Source organism: Lonchura striata, chromosome 4, assembly GCF_046129695.1.
Source record: "Lonchura striata isolate bLonStr1 chromosome 4, bLonStr1.mat, whole genome shotgun sequence".
NCBI lineage: Eukaryota > Metazoa > Chordata > Aves > Passeriformes > Estrildidae > Lonchura > Lonchura striata.
Genome location: NC_134606.1, coordinates 76,519,571 through 76,539,023, shown reverse-complemented (window position 1 = coordinate 76,539,023; position 19,453 = coordinate 76,519,571). Strand labels below are relative to the sequence as shown.

The following is a 19,453-nucleotide window of genomic DNA, read 5'->3' as shown; positions in this document are numbered from 1 at the left end:
CTGGTTTGACAGATTCCATGATCTTAGAGGCCTTTTCCAACCTTAACATTTCTACTATCCATATCTTATAAGCCTGCCAAGAGCCATCAGTAGAATTCAGATATAATAATTGGGAAATTAGTTGAAAATGTGTGTACAACTCCACATGTCATTATTTATTGATTTCTAGCAGCACTTCTAAACTAATAGAAGTTTACATTTTCATTGCATCTCTGCATTTCTCTTAACAGGAAATGTCTGTAGGTGTTTTAAGTTTTCAGGATGAACCAATTTAGATATTTTAATGGCTGTGTCTCAACAAAATCCTTCTGCCAGCAGCATCTTGTGGGTTACCATCCTTCCTCCCTGTCTCTCCAACCTGACTGCACCACAGCTGGAGCAGCAGTGGCTTTAGCAGCTTGACCCACCTGAGATTATGTGTGTGCTTCAGCAGAAAGTGGTATGGCAGGGAATATATAACCTGTTGCACTTCTTTTGCAGTTTAATGAACAGATCCCACACCATGTTTTTTGTGCAAGGGATTTTGCTTAACTCTCCCCTTGAAAAATGGAAAACTCTTTTTCTGAACTTATTAAAACAGGACTAAATATTTTTCTCTCTGATGAAAAAGTTGGCATTACAAAAAAAGAAGGGATGCAGAACAAAAATATACAGGATATTTTACTGAATGAGTTAATTAAATATTGATTTCCCATAATGTGCCATGGTAGCTTCACAAGAAAAGGAATTCAGTTGTATGTATGAAAATCAATACCAGCACAAAACTTGCCCTAATATGACAGCAGTCTTCAGCTGACTGCAGGACTCTGCTGAGCCATAAGCTTACTTAAAACTCAGGCAAAACTTGAAGTAACTTCAGAGGGAATTTCAAGTGGTAGAACTTGTCTGTATTTTTTATGATTCCCTGGCACCTCTGAAATGTTATTGCTACCTTTTACTGGAAACTAAAGTTCATGTCAGAACGTTAATTTCATTGTAAAATCAAGAGAGAAAAATTGCAAAGTGCCATTTGCATAATCATATTATCATACCAACACATTTCCTTTTTTGAGTGAGGGAATACTTATTAATCATCAACCCAATTAATACCAATTAGGTATTAATTAATAATACCTATTAATCATCAACACAGGTACAGAACCTGTGTTAGTCCAGGTGAGTCAAGTTTCAAATAAAGCGACAGTGAAACTGGTTACATGGAAAAAGAAATACACTAATGACACAAGAAGTAGAGGATGAAAGTGCTGTTCTAGTGATTTGCAGGTATATGCCATGGGCAGCAGAAATTACAGAAGAGAAAGCTATTAAATTATTATTTCCATTCATGGTCCATATCTAAATATTATTTTCATATGGCATAGAATTTTTGCTTTGCTTCTGCTTTATTTTCCATCAATTTTCTTCCAAAAAATTCTGATAATAATCGTAGTGGCAAACAGAATAAATAGTAAATTAAAATAATTTAAAAACAAATAAACCAAACCCTTTCTAGTGACAGAAATACTGTCAGACGTGGCAAAATGTGCAAATATAATTTGCTCCATAGGAGCCACTACTGTGTAAGTGTTTCAACAGCTGACCCAGTGTATCTTGACTAAATTGCTGTTTGAAGATACAAGTAGGTAGATGGAATCAGTTGTCCTCAAGGTAGCCTAAATATCTCATGCTGTGTTCATTAAGAACATCACTCAGAGTGCTGTGTTAGGATTCATGGGGTTCTTTGCTCAATTTGATCATCTTTAGAAGTGCACAAGATCACAGGCCAGATTCATCAAAGCAAGGGATAAAAGAGATTTTCCTTTGTACAGCTTGGATGTGGAGCTATTTTAAATTAAACTATTTTAATAAATTTAGTTTTCACTTCATTAATAGTTTTGCATTTTGTAGTATATGACTGCTAAAGCAAGAATGATATGAAAAGTTTGTACTTGTTTATATATAATTTTCAATTGTATACTGGAATTTTTGTGCTGTTATCTGGTAGAAAGCGTAGCTAACTTGTGACTGTCTTAATGCAATAATAAAAGGGCCTCTGTAGAGATCCAATTATTAAAATTATTAGAGAGATGCCACTGCCCAAATTTAATCACAAATGAGACCATATACCAAAGTCAATAGAATGGATTTTTATTTAGCAGTAAATGTGAAGGAGAGAGAGAGACAGGGAGAAGGAGGCTGGGGAGAGAAAGATAGCGGCAGAGAAGCAGAGAAAAATACCTGCACTCTTTAAATTCCACCCACATCCTGCCACTCCTCCTGGTCTTGTCAGAGATTGCATTCTTCTGGAGGTGGTGGCTGCAGGCTGTGTCCATCAGGTGGTGGGGGAACAAATCCAAAGAGCACAAACTGCACTGGGTTTGCAGGGTCAGGTGGGAATCCAGGGAAGGGGATTTCACTCTGGGTAATGCAATACAAACCACAAGACACCTGAATCAGTAGTGCTGTGGACTTTAAGGGTTTTGACACCTCTTAGTCAGCACAGCCCATCAGTCATGGCACATCACCCAGTATGAATCCCTTTGTCCTACATGAGACTGTCCCATGCTTGGGACTGGCCTTTTCACAGCTGAAGCCATTAGAGAAGGGAGGACAAGGGCACGACAGAAGGACTTGCCCACCTCAGAGGATTTGCCTCTTACCAGCCTTACCTGGGAACCCAGTCTGCAGCTGGGAGGCCAGTCTCAGGTGCATCCCCAGCACACTGAGCCATTAGCACCAGCATTCCAGTCTCTTACAGCACCTGGGTGCTCACAGCAAGTGGCCAAATATTTGACTCATTAATCACTAGCAGGCACTCTCACAGCCTCTTAATACCAATTTTTTTTTTTTTTTCCATACATGATGTAATTTGAATAAGATGATGAACTGCAGTTTGGGCTTTTAAATTAGTAAAAGGAAAAGATTACTCAAATTAGAGCTCATTTTAGGATTCAGTCATCTCAGTTTATGAGGATCTATAATTGTTTAGACCCAGGGAACTAAAAATGTGAATTAAAATTATGACTGCCAAAGTTTTTAAGGGAATACAGTATGAAGAATAAGATTTGGAGTTGGAGCACACTTGAAAATGTCAGGACCCAATAAAACCAGAGTGTCTGCACTGAAAGCCACTTCTCTCTTGGAAACCATTTACCTGGGTGACATCTAGAGTTTATTATAAAAGATGATTTACAAGAGACAGCCAGTGTATTCTTTCTGCATACAGCATGTTTTGGGATCCCCAATGCCAGGACATTATCAACAATATTGGTGTGGAGGGAATGGTCAGGACAGTGTGGCTGTGGTCAGGTTGAACTCTGCACTCTTTTGTAGAGTGCTTTTATTAATATTGTTGCTGTTATTGTTAATTTTTTTTCTCTTTGTTGTTTCTAGTAAGTCGTTCTTATCCCAACCTGTGATTTTTGTCTTTTGTTCCTCCAATTAATTGCTGCATTAGGGAGGGGGAAAAGATGGAAGAGAGAGCAAGTAGTATGTGTTTTTTTGTTCCAGTGAGAACAGTAAATTGTGGAGTACTTTTACTAAAGCATGAATACAACACAGTTCATCAGGGAGACTGGAGGAAGAACGGTTGCTATGTGTTTTATACTTAGGAAATATCTTGATTTTTCCCAATTCCAAGCACTGAAAATTCACTGAAAGGTTCTTATCCACTTCCTCCAAAAGTGACATTTGGTAAAAAACTTATCAGAACCTTACCAGAAAAACGAAAGGTAATTCTATCCATTTTCTTCAAAACTCTAGAAGTAACATCAGGACTGAGTCTTACAAATTTGAGACGGAGAATTAAGTTAGAGTATTCCTGTTAGAGGCACAGAAGATTAAGAATAAAGACTAATAAATAAATGATTTAAAATTTTCTTCAACCTGCTCCTCACCACTGTGTAATTAGACATATACTTACTAATTGCTGACTATTCCCAAATTTACTGATGCTTAAATTACAATCTGATATGTCATATGTTTATGTCACATTAAAGTCCCCTCTGCTCAATTAACAGACATCTAATCTAGAAAGTTTTCAGGCAAGTGCAATAAGTATCACGGAGCAGCAATTAATTGTAAATGCTTCCAGACAAATCAAAGGAAGGCACTGAAGATATTTGTCTATCAGCTGACATGAACTTGGAGAGGAATGCTCACCCACATGCTTCACTGCCTCTGAACACATGTAAATTATTCTCTTACAGCTACCAGCTGAGTACATTTGTGCACAGAGAAGTCTCTAAGAATAAATGTCTCCTGGCATTTTAAAGAGATAATGTCAGCATTCCTGTCCAACAGAGGAAAACAATCCTGTTTGTTTATCTAACTGAAACAGTACAATATTGTGGAAAAAAAGATGAGAGAGCAAGATAAAACTTTGCTTTAGACATCTCAGTGCTATATCCACTTCTTTGCAGAAGCAAGGCTTAACCCAGAACAGGAGCTAGGCACATCATTGGCATCTTCATTCAATGCCAGCACATGCCAAAGAATATATGAATGACCAAAGTGGGACAAACCCTTTCTTTAACAGAGGCCATAGATGGATGTCTGTGGAAAGGTACCTGAAACAACATATTTAAGCATCCAGAGACAAGATGAGAAAGTAAACACACACTAAATGTCATAATCTCTTTTGATAAACTAAAAGCAAGTGGAGGTTTTTCTTCTCTGGGAAACGTGATTGTTATGGTAAAAATCCTTTTTTCAACCAACCCAGACAACTGATAATCTGAAATCAAAGTCTTATTGTGGGGATTCTACTTTGAAAGTTGGAAACAGTGAAAATACTGACTTTATTAAATAATTTTACAATATAAAGTCTTTAATAGAAAGCCTCTTTTCCCAATAAAAATATTTTTCTCAGTTTTATTTAACTTTAATAAGTTAGTATTTTAATTTAGTACTATTGGTACTGAATAAGTCTAGGAACAATATTCAATGTTATGAACTCCCAAGTTTAGTACTCAAAAATAATTAATTCTGGCCTATCCTGGTTATTTTCTTGTTTTTGAGTCTTTAAATCATACCTTGAATATTAGTTTAACTAAAAGGCTTTTTGATTAATATGTATATACAGGGCACACAGTTCACTGCACTCTTAAAGTTCATCAGTTTACTGCCAAAACATTTTATTTTAATATGCAGCTTACTGCTCTTGGAGCCTAGGTTTTGAATTAAGCACTGGTTTAATGTCTGCATCCTTTTAAGGGGTAAATGTACACTCACACTCCTCATAGTCCCTTCCTCTCTTTCTTTCCTTCTTTCCTTCTTTCTTTCTTTCTTTCTTTCTTTCTTTCTTTCTTTCTTTCTTTCTTTCTTTCTTTCTTTCTTTCTTTTCTCTCTTTCTCACTCTTCTCTGTCTTTCTCTTTCTTTCTCTTGCATCTAGCACAAATTACATTCTATAAAGAGTTTTGCTAGCATAACTGCCTTAGTTTCTGCAGCATTGCATAGCATGGCAAGGCCTCATTTACATAGATGAAGTTAAATTTCCCTTCTTTTTTTGCTTTTGAAGCCAGTGGGAGCTATGTCCATACACCCAATGACATTTTCTAGTTATTAGACATTAAAGCAAAGAGTTGTGGAGTTGTGGGGAAAACAAGAAAGTCTCTATGAAATTATGAAGAATTCACAGCTGACATTTTCAGCCACTGAGACATAATAGAGAGATTATTCTTCAGAGACCGATTTACAGCTGGAGCATAAAGAGAGCAGGTGAAAACTATTCTGTTCATCTCAGCCTCTGCCCAGCCAGGGTTTCCCACTTTTTCTTTGAACACCTGTGCAGCTTGTCTGCACAATTTGCTGGTCACTCCAAACCAATGCAGAGCAGAAGGAGGCAGTTTTGTGCAGTACTAATCAGCAAACGTCTGCTGGCTAGGAGCTGGTGGCAATGCACAAAGGTATCTGAGAGGATTTACTAAATCCATTTCACAACTTCCTGAGGCGTCACACTGAGGTGCATTCCTCAGACAGGGCAGGACAGAAGAATCACAGAATATCCTGAGCTGGAAGGGTCTCACAAGGTTCATCAGGTTCAGCTCCTGGCTCTGCACATATAATGACAGCAGGATAGAATACAGATTTTGTTCCTAGAGGAAGCAAAGAATCAATGCAAATACTCCAAATTCACTACAAATCTGCTGATTCTAATCTCCCTTTTAATGGTGAATTAGTTAGAATGTTTTGTGACTTTATTCCTAATGTTATGAATTGATTATCTAGTGGTCTGTTCTTATAAATGCTGCATATTAACTCAACCCATCTCTCATAGTGTAAACTGGTTTGTGCTTTCTTTTGAGGTGCTCTTTTAGATTATTGACAGATGCTTTTTGACTTCTGTTTTTTTCCACAGCCTGAAGTCTTTAGATTATTGAGCCACACTTGGTACCTCTGGGAGCTGCAATTGCTTTTGCTTATGTCATGATGCTGTTTAAGTCCTGTCTCTCGAGACTGCTTTTATTGTCTGATAGGTCATCATGGTCATGAAAACACACTGTATAAAGACTCCACAAGCAGCTTATGTTTGCTCTGACTGGACTGAAATGGGCAGAATGCCAAAGCATGTTGAGCCTAATCATTTTGCTTCATAAAATATTGAAGGGCACAAAGGATTCTGCCAAAAACAACTCATTTCTTCTCCTAAGGGGTTCTCCTTGGATTTCTTATAAAGGCTGTGGCAGGCTTTGATTGAACTCCGTGGGTCAGGGGTCAGTAAAAGGTAAAGCAGTAGTGGGATGAACACTTAACATTCCTCAATGCATCTTGAAAGAGGTATGTTTCAAGAAAAAAAAAAAAGGCACAAGTTAAACACAGAGTCCTTAATGTCTTGATTATGAGAGGTTTGTGATCAGAGAAAATACAATTAGGAAAACATGAAGTGAGGAAATAATGGGAGAAAAAGCCCATAATAAAAAAGTGTATTTAAAGGGGACATTATGGACATTTGCTGAGTGCACTTTTGGCACTATATGAATAAAATAATAACATGGAAAGAGCTGTCTCCCATTTGCAAGAAATATAGAAACAGTGCTCTAAAGAGATTGTATGTACAATAAGAGATAATCTGTAGTGGTACAAAATATGCTGACCAGAAAGGCTGGTAATAAATCCCAACACCATTATTTGGTTTCTCAGCATTTGTCTGCACATTTATGAACATTATTAAAACCATGTATCAAATTTTATTTATTTCACCACGACTCAGCTGGAGTAGTAATGACATTGATGTCCACTTCTTTTCCCAGCTGTTCCTACAAACGGCTTGAGAAGGAAATGTGGATATGTCTGACGTGCTCTACGTTGAAGTGCAGTGGGCTCCGTGCTCTGGCAGGGCCTCCTGGGTCTCTGGATGTTCATACACCACAAAAATAGGAAAGCTCAGCAGATCTTCTATTCTTCCTGGTGACGTGGCACTGCTGATAGCACCGTGGCTCTTTACATCTCTCCTCTCAGGGCAGGATTTGTGCATGAGCTTCTGCATGCAGGTACTTTTCTCTCTTCCTTTTATTGTTTTGAGGTTAAAACTCACATCTAGAATTTCCATGGTGAGTAGGAACTGCTGAAAGCTCCTAGTCTGTGTCGTACACCAAGAGGGAGAGGCATGCACTCCAGGGAAATCTGGAAGGCAGAATCATCTACCACATCATGGGGCCCTTCTAAATTCTCAGGGAGATTGGCATTTTTACATTATATACACTGTCAGGATCTCTGAGAGGCTGATTATTTTCTAAAATTTGGTCTTTTTTATCTCTGTATATTTGTCTGGATGTAGCAGTTGTGTGATACAGCATAGCATTGCTGCAGTGAATGTAGACTTACAAAATAATTTATGATTTATGACTAGCTTTCCATGTTAAAAAGTTACTAGGCATCTACATGGTTCTATAAAAGCGATATTTTTTCTGAGCTATCATGTGACTTTTGACCCAAAAAACTCTAAAAAGAAGAAGAACCTAGGTTATGAAGAGGTACTGTGATTTCAAAAAACACATATATGAAATCCAGAACAGCTGGGATCCACAGTCATCTGTCCTGTCCAGTGAGAAATTCTGACTTTCTTTGGCTTGAATTTGCTGTATTTATGGCATGTGGCATTGGGAATTCAACGCCTTGCCTACAAAAATAGTTTTCTGGTGTGGATTTCTCCTATGCTGGACATAGGAAGCCAAGTTGCATACCAAATTCAGAAGGGAAAAAACCCAAACAATTTAAAATGGAAAGCATCCTACTGCATGTTGGATTAATGTGCTGTCAGCAACATTATGTGTTATTGCAGCAGAAATGGAGAAAATAGAAACTAGGTTTTAAAAAATCAGCCTGTGGAATTTTCCTTTTTCTGACTCTGTTGCAGACTCTTCAGTCACAGAGAGCTGATCAGTCTGTTTCCATTCTCAGCAGGATGGGCAGTACAGGTGGGCCTTCCTTCAGTGCTAGAAACCTAAAAAAGATAGAAAAAAGAAAGCTTCAGTCCTCTGAAAATCACTATTTTTTGTAATACCAGATAGGTCTGCCCAGAAATTCTAAAAGTCATGATGCAACTGTAGGACAAATCCACCACTTTCTGGAGGCATAAATCTGGATTTATAGATGTATAGATATGGATGACATTGTCTGGATGTACAGATTCCATGCCAGCTCTAATCTGTAAGTCTGGCAAATTCCTTGTCTCCATTGCCTCCAAGGAAAGAGGAATGGCACAAAAAGAGGAAAATTCCCGAGGCATCCAACTGGCTATAGGAAGGATTCAAGAGACCATGCTGAAAAGAATCTCCTGGTGTTGGGATGATATCTGATGGAATACCACTTGGTAGATCTTCAAAAACCCAAAAATATGCTTGCCCAACCTATATGTTTTTCTAGAATAGTTATGCTGGTCTAGTTTACCTGCTATTTTCCATCCCTAACTTCTACAAATAAGATTATGTTCAACTCAATTACAAAGTCCCAACATTCAGGGATGTTCTTTGTTGTTTGTTTTTTGTTGTTTGTTTTCATTTTGGTTGGTTGGTTTTAACCTGATTTGAAAATGACATTAATTTTTGCTTTTAAGAGATGGATCCCACTTAACCTCAAAGAAGACAATTTTTTTCCCCCAAACAAACAGTAATAATTAATAACACATTTCCTCAGGCAGAAAACACGCATGGAAAATCTTTGTGATGAATATTTAGGTTATTAGCATAGTAAAACAGGGGAATATGACTGAAATATTGTCAGCCCTTATATAATTAATGCTATTGAATGCATCCTACTAGTGTATCTGCTTTGTTTTATTCATACCCCCAGGCTTATAAGACAAAATTCTTTAGCTGTATAAGTATATATGTTTGGTAGATACACATTTTGTACATTCTCCATTTTAAATATAAAAACTCTTTAATGAGATAAGCTACCTCGCTGCACACCACAATATCTCTTTTTATCAAACTTTTTCACCAGTGCACAATTTTATAGGTGAAGTTCATGGAAATATGGAATAACTGCCCAAGAAATCTCTGTTTTTATCACTGACAAAGCAGAGGATTTCAGCTTCACCCTAGAATGACACATAAACACTATTGTTTACAAAAAAACCCAAAAAGAAGTGGCAGAAAAACCTCTCTGATGCCAATCAATTATATGGCAGGTATTTTAACAACAGAATAATAATTTGGAATGGGGAAGTTTATTAGTAGGCATAAAAATGTTGCCTCCCTGCTAGGGCTGCTGTTAATATATGTAAAGCATAACATAAAGAACCTTGCTGAAAAAATAACAACAGCTTCTTCAGCATGCATGGAGAATTTACTTGTAGTTCCCTCTATCAGCAAATGCTGCCATTTCAAAATGAATGTATTGTTCTTCTACATTTAGTGAGTATTTACTGCACTTTGCACTCCCAAAATTTGTTTTGTCTCTCAGGCTCTGCATAGAGAGCTTTTTCCTGGCTCTTAGTGAAGAAAGTTTAAATAATTTTAAATGTTAGAAGTGAGAAGGAATCAAACCTACACTTGTCTTTTCTAATACAGAGCTGCAGTGCCATACATACTAGCAGTACCACTGGAAAAAAAAAAATTGTGGGACAAGGAGCTCAAGAGTGATTTCTACTAGAGCATGTAACAAAAAAGTCTTTAGCAAAGAAATTTTTGGAAGAACAGGAATCCTCATTGAACTGGGTATTTTTTAAGTTGTCTTCATTTTTTCCCCAATAATCACCCACTAAACCTCCAGAGTGCTCTCTGCTGATTCTGCCATCACTTTTGGCCTCATCTTAGCCAGTTAAAGTACTTCTGACTTTTCAATACTAGAAATGTTAGTTCAGGACATAGCTCATATCCTCAAACCCCATTGAAATCTCACACTAAAAGATGTGAATTTACTGAGAATTTACTGTGACCTTATTTTCACTGAGAATCAGAGATGGATCAGAGCCAGGCAGAGGGGCTGAGCAGCTGGGTTTCAGGCTTCCCAGTGTGCAAAGCAGATTTTCCTATACCAAAATTCAGGTCACCATACACCTTGCTGCTTAGTGAGAGGTGTAACTCTTAAGTCATCACTGATATTTGTTCATGAAATGTGTTAATTGCAAGATTAGAAATTACTTTTGAAAGTTAATCTCATAGAGCATGAAGAAATGCTGTGTTTCAGCAGACATTGCAGTCAGACAAACACCTGATTTTGCAAGCACCAGTTTTGAGGTACAGCACTGGCAGTCACAAAAATCTGTTTGGACTTCTAAAATGAGAGACTTGCTATGGATATCATTCAGAGAGAAGAAATAAAGTAAATCAAGATGTTTCTAATATGTCACTTCTCTGACCATAGCCTAACATTAGAAATGAGATTTCAGAATAAAGAACATCCAAAATATTACACGAAGTGAAACATCTACAAATGATTACAAGGAAAAATTTACTTTATTAGAAAGATAGGTGCTTTGATCAGTGTTAATGAGCTGTACATGAAAGGTATGGATTTCAAAGAAATGATGGAAACTGCAATGTTGGAAGAATGTAATGTTTCAGGCTTTCTGCCTCACACTCCATTCTTAGTAGAAAATTAATGACTTACATGACTGAAAACTGTTATTTTAAGATTATTGTTTTTGAAGCACTGCTAATTATTCCTAATGAAATTACTGTGGACACAAGCACACAAACTGCTTAGTTCACTTTGTGTTTATACAGCTCCCTGAGCTCTCAAACGTGCAATCCAGCTACCTTACAGCACTCCCACAGTGCCAGGTTAAATGAGTCTTCCCATAAATAGGTACTGATCAATTAATCAGTTTTTCTAATTGTCACTTGCTTTTACTATGACCACAATGTTTGAAAACAAGCAGTCTGAGGGCAGTGGATTCAATTTGCCTCTCTGAGGGCATGAGAGTAATGGCTCATCCTGCTGGGAAAGCTTTTGCCACAGAAAAAAAAAAAAAAAGTGGATGAGTGGATGCTGGTACTAGTCTGTCTTTCCTTCTGTGTTTTCCACTAAATGCAAAATTTAAATATATATGCAGCTCCACGCATGCAGAAAGTATTTCTGGGCCTCAAGAAACCCTAACTTTTCTGTTCATGTATCATACACACCAATTAATATGCACATAATTTTCATTCAAAACCTTGGCAGGGCTGGCTCCTGTGAGAAGCTGCTGGAAGCTTCCTCCAGGTCCAGAGGAGTCAGTCCCTGATAGTCAGAGATGGATGTGCTGCTGGTCAGAGCTGGGCCAGTTACAAATGCTGATAATGCCCTTGTGATAACAGACTTAGGAATAAATGTTACAAACCAATAACAACCAAAACCAAAATATTACTGCACAGTTGTAATTGTAGTCAGAGGAGATGTGAGGAGATGTGAGAGGAGCAGCCCTGCAGACACCAAGGTCAGGGCAGAGGAGGCACAGGAGGTGCTGCAGCACCAGAGCTGGGATCTGCTGCAGCCCAGGGTGCAGCCATGGTGAGGAGCTGTGCCTGCAGCCCCTGGGGATGCTCAGGGATGCAGAGACCCACCAGGGGATGCTCAGGGATGCAGGGATCCACTGGGGATGCTGAGGGATGCAGGGATCCACTGGGGATGCTGAGGGATGCAGGGATCCACTGGGGATGCTCAGGGATGTAGAGACCCACCCGCAGCCCCTGGGGATGCAGAGGCCCACCCACAGCCCCTGGAGGAGCCCACTCTGGGGCAGGTGGGTGCCTGGAGGAGGCTGTGACCCTGTGGGAGGCTGTGCTGGAGCAAGGTCCTGGCAAGGACCTGCAGATTCATGGAGAGAGGAAGCCACACTGGAAAGGTTTGCTGGTGGACTTGTGACCCCACAGAGAATCCATTCTAGAGCAGCTGTCCCTGAAGGACTGCAGCCCCTGGAAGAGGGACTCAGTGCAGCAGTTCCCAGAGGGCTGCTGCCTGTGGAATGAACCCAGAGAAGTTCATGAAGATGTTCATGGAGATGTCATGAAGAAGTTCATGGAGAAGTTCATGGAGAAGTTCATGGAGAAGTTAATGGAGAAGTTCATGGAGATGTTAATGGAGAGGTTCATGGAGATGTCATGGAGAAGTTCATGCAGAGCTGTCTCCCGTGGGAGGGACCCCATGCTGGAGCAGGAGAAGGACTCCTCTCCTGAGCATGGCAGAAGCAGCGTGTGATAAACTGACCATAACCCTCATTCCCTCTCTCCCTGCACCACTGGGGAAGGAGCTAGAGCTGGGAAAGAAGGAGGGTGGGGGAAGGTCTTTTCAAGGTCTTATTTTACTTCTCATTATCCTGCTCTGATTTTGTTAGTAAAAAATTCAATTAATATTTATGGTTCAAGTCTGTTTTGCCCATGATGGTATTTGGTGAATGATCTCATTCCCAGCCCTTAACTCATAAACCTTTTATTGTATTTTTTCTTCTCTGTCCAGCTGCACAGAGAAGTGATGGAGGCTTTGGAGGGTGCCTGGCATCCAGACAGGGTCAATCCAACTCTGTACATGAAGTTACTGACCCCAAGATGCGCCTCTGAAGTTTTGTAGAGCAGAAATAGAAACATTACAAGGGGATGATGCCCTAATTATTCCAGAGTTCAGCACCACCACTGTAAGCAAAATAAAAGCCTGCAGCAAATTCACTGCAAAAATGTTTTTAAACTCCTGGCAAGCCTTATGGCAAAAAAGGTTTTTTTAACACTGAAATGCAGAGCTTAAGGAAACATCTGTTGTCTCTGAAGATAGAGGCTGACGAATTGGTGAAACACATTGTTATCTATTTGGCTTTAAGGTAAGTTCTCCATGCCTTTTGGGTAATGCATTTTTTAAATTTTACTTCTACATAAAAGCTGATCTAAGTTAACAGCCCTTCCAGTAAAAGGCAAAATCCTATTGTCCTCTTTCTTTGCTCACTTTTTCTTCCTCTCCTGTTTTCAGCATTTCCATTCTTCCTCCTTCCCTCCTACTGGCTGGGCTGCACAGCTGAGCCTGAGTCAGCTTACCAAAGTTATCAGCACAAGTGAATCACTTCCATATGAAGCTGATCAGGGAAGTAAGTCTTTGCTGTATCAGCACAAGAGATTTGCTTTAATTCTTCACACTTCTATTTGTTTTCATATATATATATATATATATATATATCTGTATGTATGCATAATTTTAAAGTAATTCCTCTATAATATTTACTTGTCATTTATCAGTCAGCTTAATCATCACAGAAAAGCATATGCAACACAAAAGGTTCTCTTTGCGTTATTTTTGTCTTCTGCCTTCTGGAGATCCCCATTGTATCAGATAAGTTTGCTGAATATCAGTGTCCCTGCTAGTAATCATATATTTTAAAAGGCCCTTAATTCATCCTGTCATTTTTAGTGAAACAGTCACTGAAACAAAGCTGTTAACTTCCCCCACTGGCCTTGGGTGGAAATGGGCATTTTATAACACAATTTTTGAATAGTGGGTGGTGATAACAAAAACCAACAGATGTTAAATAGAGGAACAGCTTTTTGTATGACTTGCCACAGAAGCAAGAATTCCTGCTGATTGGGTTTACTTCTTGTGTGCTGCTTCTTGGCACATGGTTTTCACAGTGGGCATCATAGAGCACTGAAAACTCAGGCTCAGATGGTCAACCTTTGTTATTCTGTAATACACAGTGTCATTCATCAGCTGTCACTTAATTGCTGGGTGTTGGTCACTCAGACACATAGTGAACCAAAAGAAAGAAACTGTCAACAAAATCCATCAGGAATGTTATTCTGGAAGAAGAGTTTAAGTGTTGCTGTTAAGTACAATGAAAAAAAATCTTCAGACATAAAGGAGAAAGAAAATGTAGTTACTTACAATGGCTGATTATTGTTAATGTAGAGAAAACCCTTTTTTAAAAAAATGCTTTTATCTCTTTTTTTATCATATACACTTGTGTATCAGAGTGGGAAGAAAAATGAACAAAACCACAGGGGTCAACTGGCAAGAAGAGATTTGAAATGCCACAGAGCAAGAGCATTCCAAAATGTAGCCTTGGATACTCAGGGCTACTTCAAGAAAACATTGCTTAGCACTTGTGGGCATCAAGTCCAGAACACATTGCTGCTTCTTTTTTTTCAGGGTTTGCAGTGGGAGACACTTGACCATTTACTTTCTCTTCCCTACACATTAAAGCAGTACCAGAAATGCTCAGAGCAGACAGCTGGAACTTCTGGGACCACAGGACCATGGATGGTGCTTCCAGGCAAGAAGCATCTGTAACTACTGGGTAATTAAAAAAAGAAAATTAAAACTCACATCTTGTGCACAAAAATTTACCTCTTTTTTGCTGGGGAAAAAAAAAAAAAAAAGGGAGATGTCTCAAAGTTATCACCAACATGTAAGAACAAAGTTAGAAAGTGGTAATTTTATAAGTGACACTTCTTAAGCTGACAAGATTGTTGAAAAGTGGTACTTTCAGGTAGGATGTAAGTGGGCTGTAAATCAACTCAATTCATTGTTGAAGGAGCAAATCTGCACAGCAAAATAGTTGAAACCACTGGTTAAAAGTCCTGTAATTTAGTAAAGATGGTTAGGTTTTGTTATTTTCAAAGGGACATGTTACAGAGAGAGAGAGATTCCTCTTAGCTCTGTTAAATCATGTGAGCAGGTATCAGTGACATGGCCTCTATGTCCTCTCCCATTAAAATATAAGATCTAAGGCTGTAGCAGAATGGGAAAAAATGAGAAAAATTCTCAGAACCGGAGGAAAATAAGGGACAAAATAACACTGAAGACTTGCATTGAGATAAAATATCTGAATGCCCTAAAAGCACTATTTACAGAAAGAAATGCAAATTGATTGTTGAATAATTTTAACAAATTTTAATGCTAAAATAATGTGGACAATCACATGTTGGTCATTCTGTGTAGGAAAAAAATTCCTCTGTTGCCCCTAGATGAAGGCTAATGGAAGCTGGTTGGTGTTAATTTCACAGTTGCTGTTAATTGGTTAGCTAATTAATCTAAGGTTTCCTCTTCAGGCAGTGAAGAGGGAGCAGAACCCTTACTGTAGTAAGGGCTCTGCTCCCTCTTCATCCTAAAATCTATATCTATAGGGGGTCAGAGGAATAACAGAGGCAAACAATAATTGCTTTCAGAAGGCCACTTTGGAAAGAGGTGCCCAAAAAGATTTTCTTACCTGGATGACTGAAGAAGGCTTTCAAGCTTATACTTAGTAGTATCTTACAGTTTTTCCAGCTTTGGGCTTTCAACATTCCTCAGAATTATTAAGTGTTTGCTTAATCCTTGAGGCATGAAATGCAATAGGATGATAAATAGTTCAATTTAGGCATTTTACTTTTCATATGGGATGGATAGTAACAGCAGAAAAGAGGAGCTTAGTAAATAAAAAGGGTAGAAGGTTCTGAAAGCTATCACCTGTGCTTCCTTGAACCCTCAGGCAAATCACTGGAGACTGATTTTCCCCACTAGGACTTAGCCATAAACCTTTTAAAACATGAATAATAACTAGAATGTAATTGTCCATTCATTTCTGGCATTCTTACTGGTTTAAATGTTTTCCAGTGGTTCAACATGAGGATATCTGCATTTTCTATTTTATATGTTTTCAAATAAAACCAATTTGTGACGTCTAAACTTTAGAAAAAGACAGACTTAAGATTGTCTGCCCATTTTGAATTATCTACATACAGATTTTCATAGTTTTTTGCTTTATTTTTTTCACAGCCCAACTTTTATTAGTTTCAGTTGGACCTGCATTTTTGCAAATGAAAACTTTGCTGTGACAAGATAAGCACAAAGAAAATAAGGAACATCTTTCCTCTCAAAAGTCTGGTTTAAGTGACTTCCTTTGAATCATACAGTAATCTTGTGACAGATGATGATACCAAATGCATTTTCTATGCTGGCATTACATTGCCTTAACTGTAGGAATAAAGCCCACTGAAAAACAGATTGCTGCTTCAGTGTTGGTATAAAACTGAAATTATAAACCTGCATGATGAATTGCTGAGTGGCTCAGAACAAAAGATTTCAACTACATCAGAAAGAAAAGGTAGTCTCTGAATTTATTATCCAAATGTTCCATAAAGGTAATGATCTTACAAGAAATATGTTTTGTCAAATAAACACTTTTTGCGCACAGCACAAATAATAATTTTAACTACCCAATAATTTTAACTAGTTTGGCCTTTAATTGCTTTGAGTCCCACATTTTTTATTTTATAACTTGAAAAAGTAAGAGGAAGGTCTTAATCATATTATGACTAATCTGACATACAGAGCTATTTTCTGGGCATCTTGTTCACTGTCTGAACATAAAAATGTAGGTTAGGATCATATAATTAATGACTTTATTATAAGGCCTATAGAAAAGAGACCTGAGTTAATATCAGTCAGCTTTATTTATGGTAATTCCCAATTCTAAGTCATACTTTTTCAACAATAATATATTTTTTTTTCTTTGTCCCTGTGAAAAAGTAAAATAAGTAACTAATTAAATCTTCTTTTTCTACTTAAACATAGTCATTAACACCCTGATGATAGGGGCCTGCTTTCTCCCTTATTTCATAAAGAACTGATGACTAATGAGGAATTATTAGTAATATGGTAATATGAATAATTCTGTAATACAAATAAATTATAGGCTTTAAAAATTACTTTAAAAACTTCAATGTTGTACAAATCATGACACTAACAAACTTCTGTTAATCATTATAAACTTGATAAACTCACTGACATACAGTGATGTCTTAAAAACGTGGTAGAAGTAATGAAAGACAGTTGTGCTGTTTCTGATTGATATATTAATATATGATTACAAATATTCCCCCCAGTTCTCATTTGGATTGGATAATGAGCATTGTGGTAGACAGCAAAAATCTTTAGTTAACTAAATTAAACAGTGTTGAGAACAATTGACTGTCTTGAACTTAGTGGCTAACACAGTCAGAGCCGTACTACTACAAAGTCAGTATTGCATGGAAGAGTAAATTATTATATACATATATATAAAATAGCAGCTAAAGGGTCAATTTAAGCTTAAGTTTGGACTAAAACTCATTATTTGGGCAATAATACTGATCTGAATTGGAAGTTTTCACAAGTAATTTGTTTACTGTTAATGTAAATAGATCAACTCCAGTTTTATCTCCAGGATCAAACACGTTAAAAGGTAATGTGAACAATCTCATATCCAGTCTTGTTTATGGCAACTACATATTTGACAAATGTAAAAATACAAAAAGAGATAATTATTTAGGTCACAAGGAGATGTGGCTAAAGCTAATTTATTGCACAAATTATTAATTACTAATTAAGGAATACTTACAGGAAGAATATGGGAACATGAGTGTTGCTACTCTGTCTGGTGTCTCAAGGCATCAATAATTTTACCTATTTACAGAGATCAGCATGTTTTTTCCTATTTGTAACTTCTAGCAAAGTTCTTTAAAAACAAAATTAAAGTTCTTTAAAAACATTCTTAAATCAAATCTTACAGTGCTCCTTTGGTCTCCTGACCTACAAAAAATGTTTTAGAATTTAGAATTTCTGTAATCTCCTAATGTATCTCACCATTTTCAGGAAAAGACAAGCAAAATGTTTGCTGCTTTGGATACAGGGCTGTTTCAACTGTGTATTTCCTCCTCATAGGGTTTCTAAAAGTTAGAATTAAGATTTTGGTTTCAACTTTAAAACATTACAGCTTCCAAAAGAAAGGGATGATGGCTAGCAACTGGCTTTAATGCAGCTTAAGCGTGTTCCAAAGGCTTTATTGAGCAAGCTCAGGGACCTGACTTCTTGCTACTTGAAAGATCCACAGGGCTTAATTCTTCTAGCCTTTCATTGTCACCTTATTTCTGTTATAAATCCCAGCGCTCCTCTGTAATTAATTGTGCAAATGAATAATATCAGTGCAGAGATAGTGGTCTTGGGCCAAAAGCAACTGCTGTATTTCATGCACTCCTCAGAAGTGGCTATCCACCACCACAGGAACAAAGAAAACTAGGTCAATGAAAATCCCTCATTTCCACTTCAAATGAGAGCTTGCTATAGTCCACAGTCTCATTTCTACTTTTAAAATTTATCAAAGAGAGTTCTGTTAAAATACTGTGCAATGATATTAGCAGTATTAATAGGAAATAATTATGAAGAGGAGTAATACCTTTTCTTGAACGGGTTCTGATATGAAGTACCAGTGCTGCTAATGTAAAAGCTTAGCCTTCTTGGTATTCAGTGCTTTTTTAAAAGAATTTTTATTAGCTAATTCAAGAAAGAAATATGACGAATGTCTCCTTCCCAGTTCCATTCCCTATCTTTCATTACAGTAGTATCTGGTAATAGAAAGTGCTTCTGGCAATATGTATCTGCATGTAATGCATACAATTTTCAAGATATAAAAAGGTATGTATGGAGAATGGCTACTTGATACACACCACAAATATCATAACATTTTCTGCCTCAATTTAAAACTAAACCTAATAGTTCTAGTTATTTTGCTCTTATAATCATGATCTTGTATGGGACAAGTTCTCAGCAGAGCAAACTGTCATAGCTCCATCAATGACAATTTATAACTCATCTGCCAATCTGACCCTGTACTTTAATCCATCATTACGGTCTCAGACATTTGCCTCTGAGAGTTCTTTTTATCACCTTTGTCTTCTACTGAAAATTAAATGTGAAAATAAAGAATTTCATGTAGTTGACATCATTTATGTAACCAAGCCCTGCAAACCTGTCTAGCTCCTGGGTACTCTTATGACTCCTTGGTGACTGTGTTGTCAGCACACATGCCACGATAGCATGCTAGTAGTACCAAGGTCTGTTTTTCTATTACTCTTTACTTTTCAGTCTATAGGGTTTTATTTTCCCAACCCCAAACAGGAGCAAAGCTCTCTCAGCCTAGGTAAAAGTCGAATTTAAAGTACATAGAGTTTAAGGAATGCAATGGGCAGGATATTACTCGTATGAATTACAAATAGCAGCATTATCCATCTGCATCCTGATGACAAGTAACTCCAGAAAACAAGTCTTGGC

General features: G+C 37.6%; 1 long non-coding RNA gene across 1 annotated transcript; it reads left to right on the top strand.

Moving 5' to 3' along the window:
• The first annotated feature begins 13,161 nt into the window (after nucleotides 1–13,161).
• LOC110482328 (uncharacterized) lies at nucleotides 13,162–14,740 on the top strand. The gene is made up of 3 exons (XR_002467399.3): nucleotides 13,162–13,217; nucleotides 13,364–13,478; nucleotides 14,588–14,740. It is a non-coding gene; the product is annotated as an uncharacterized LOC110482328 (long non-coding RNA).
• The last annotated feature ends 4,713 nt before the right edge of the window (nucleotides 14,741–19,453 follow it).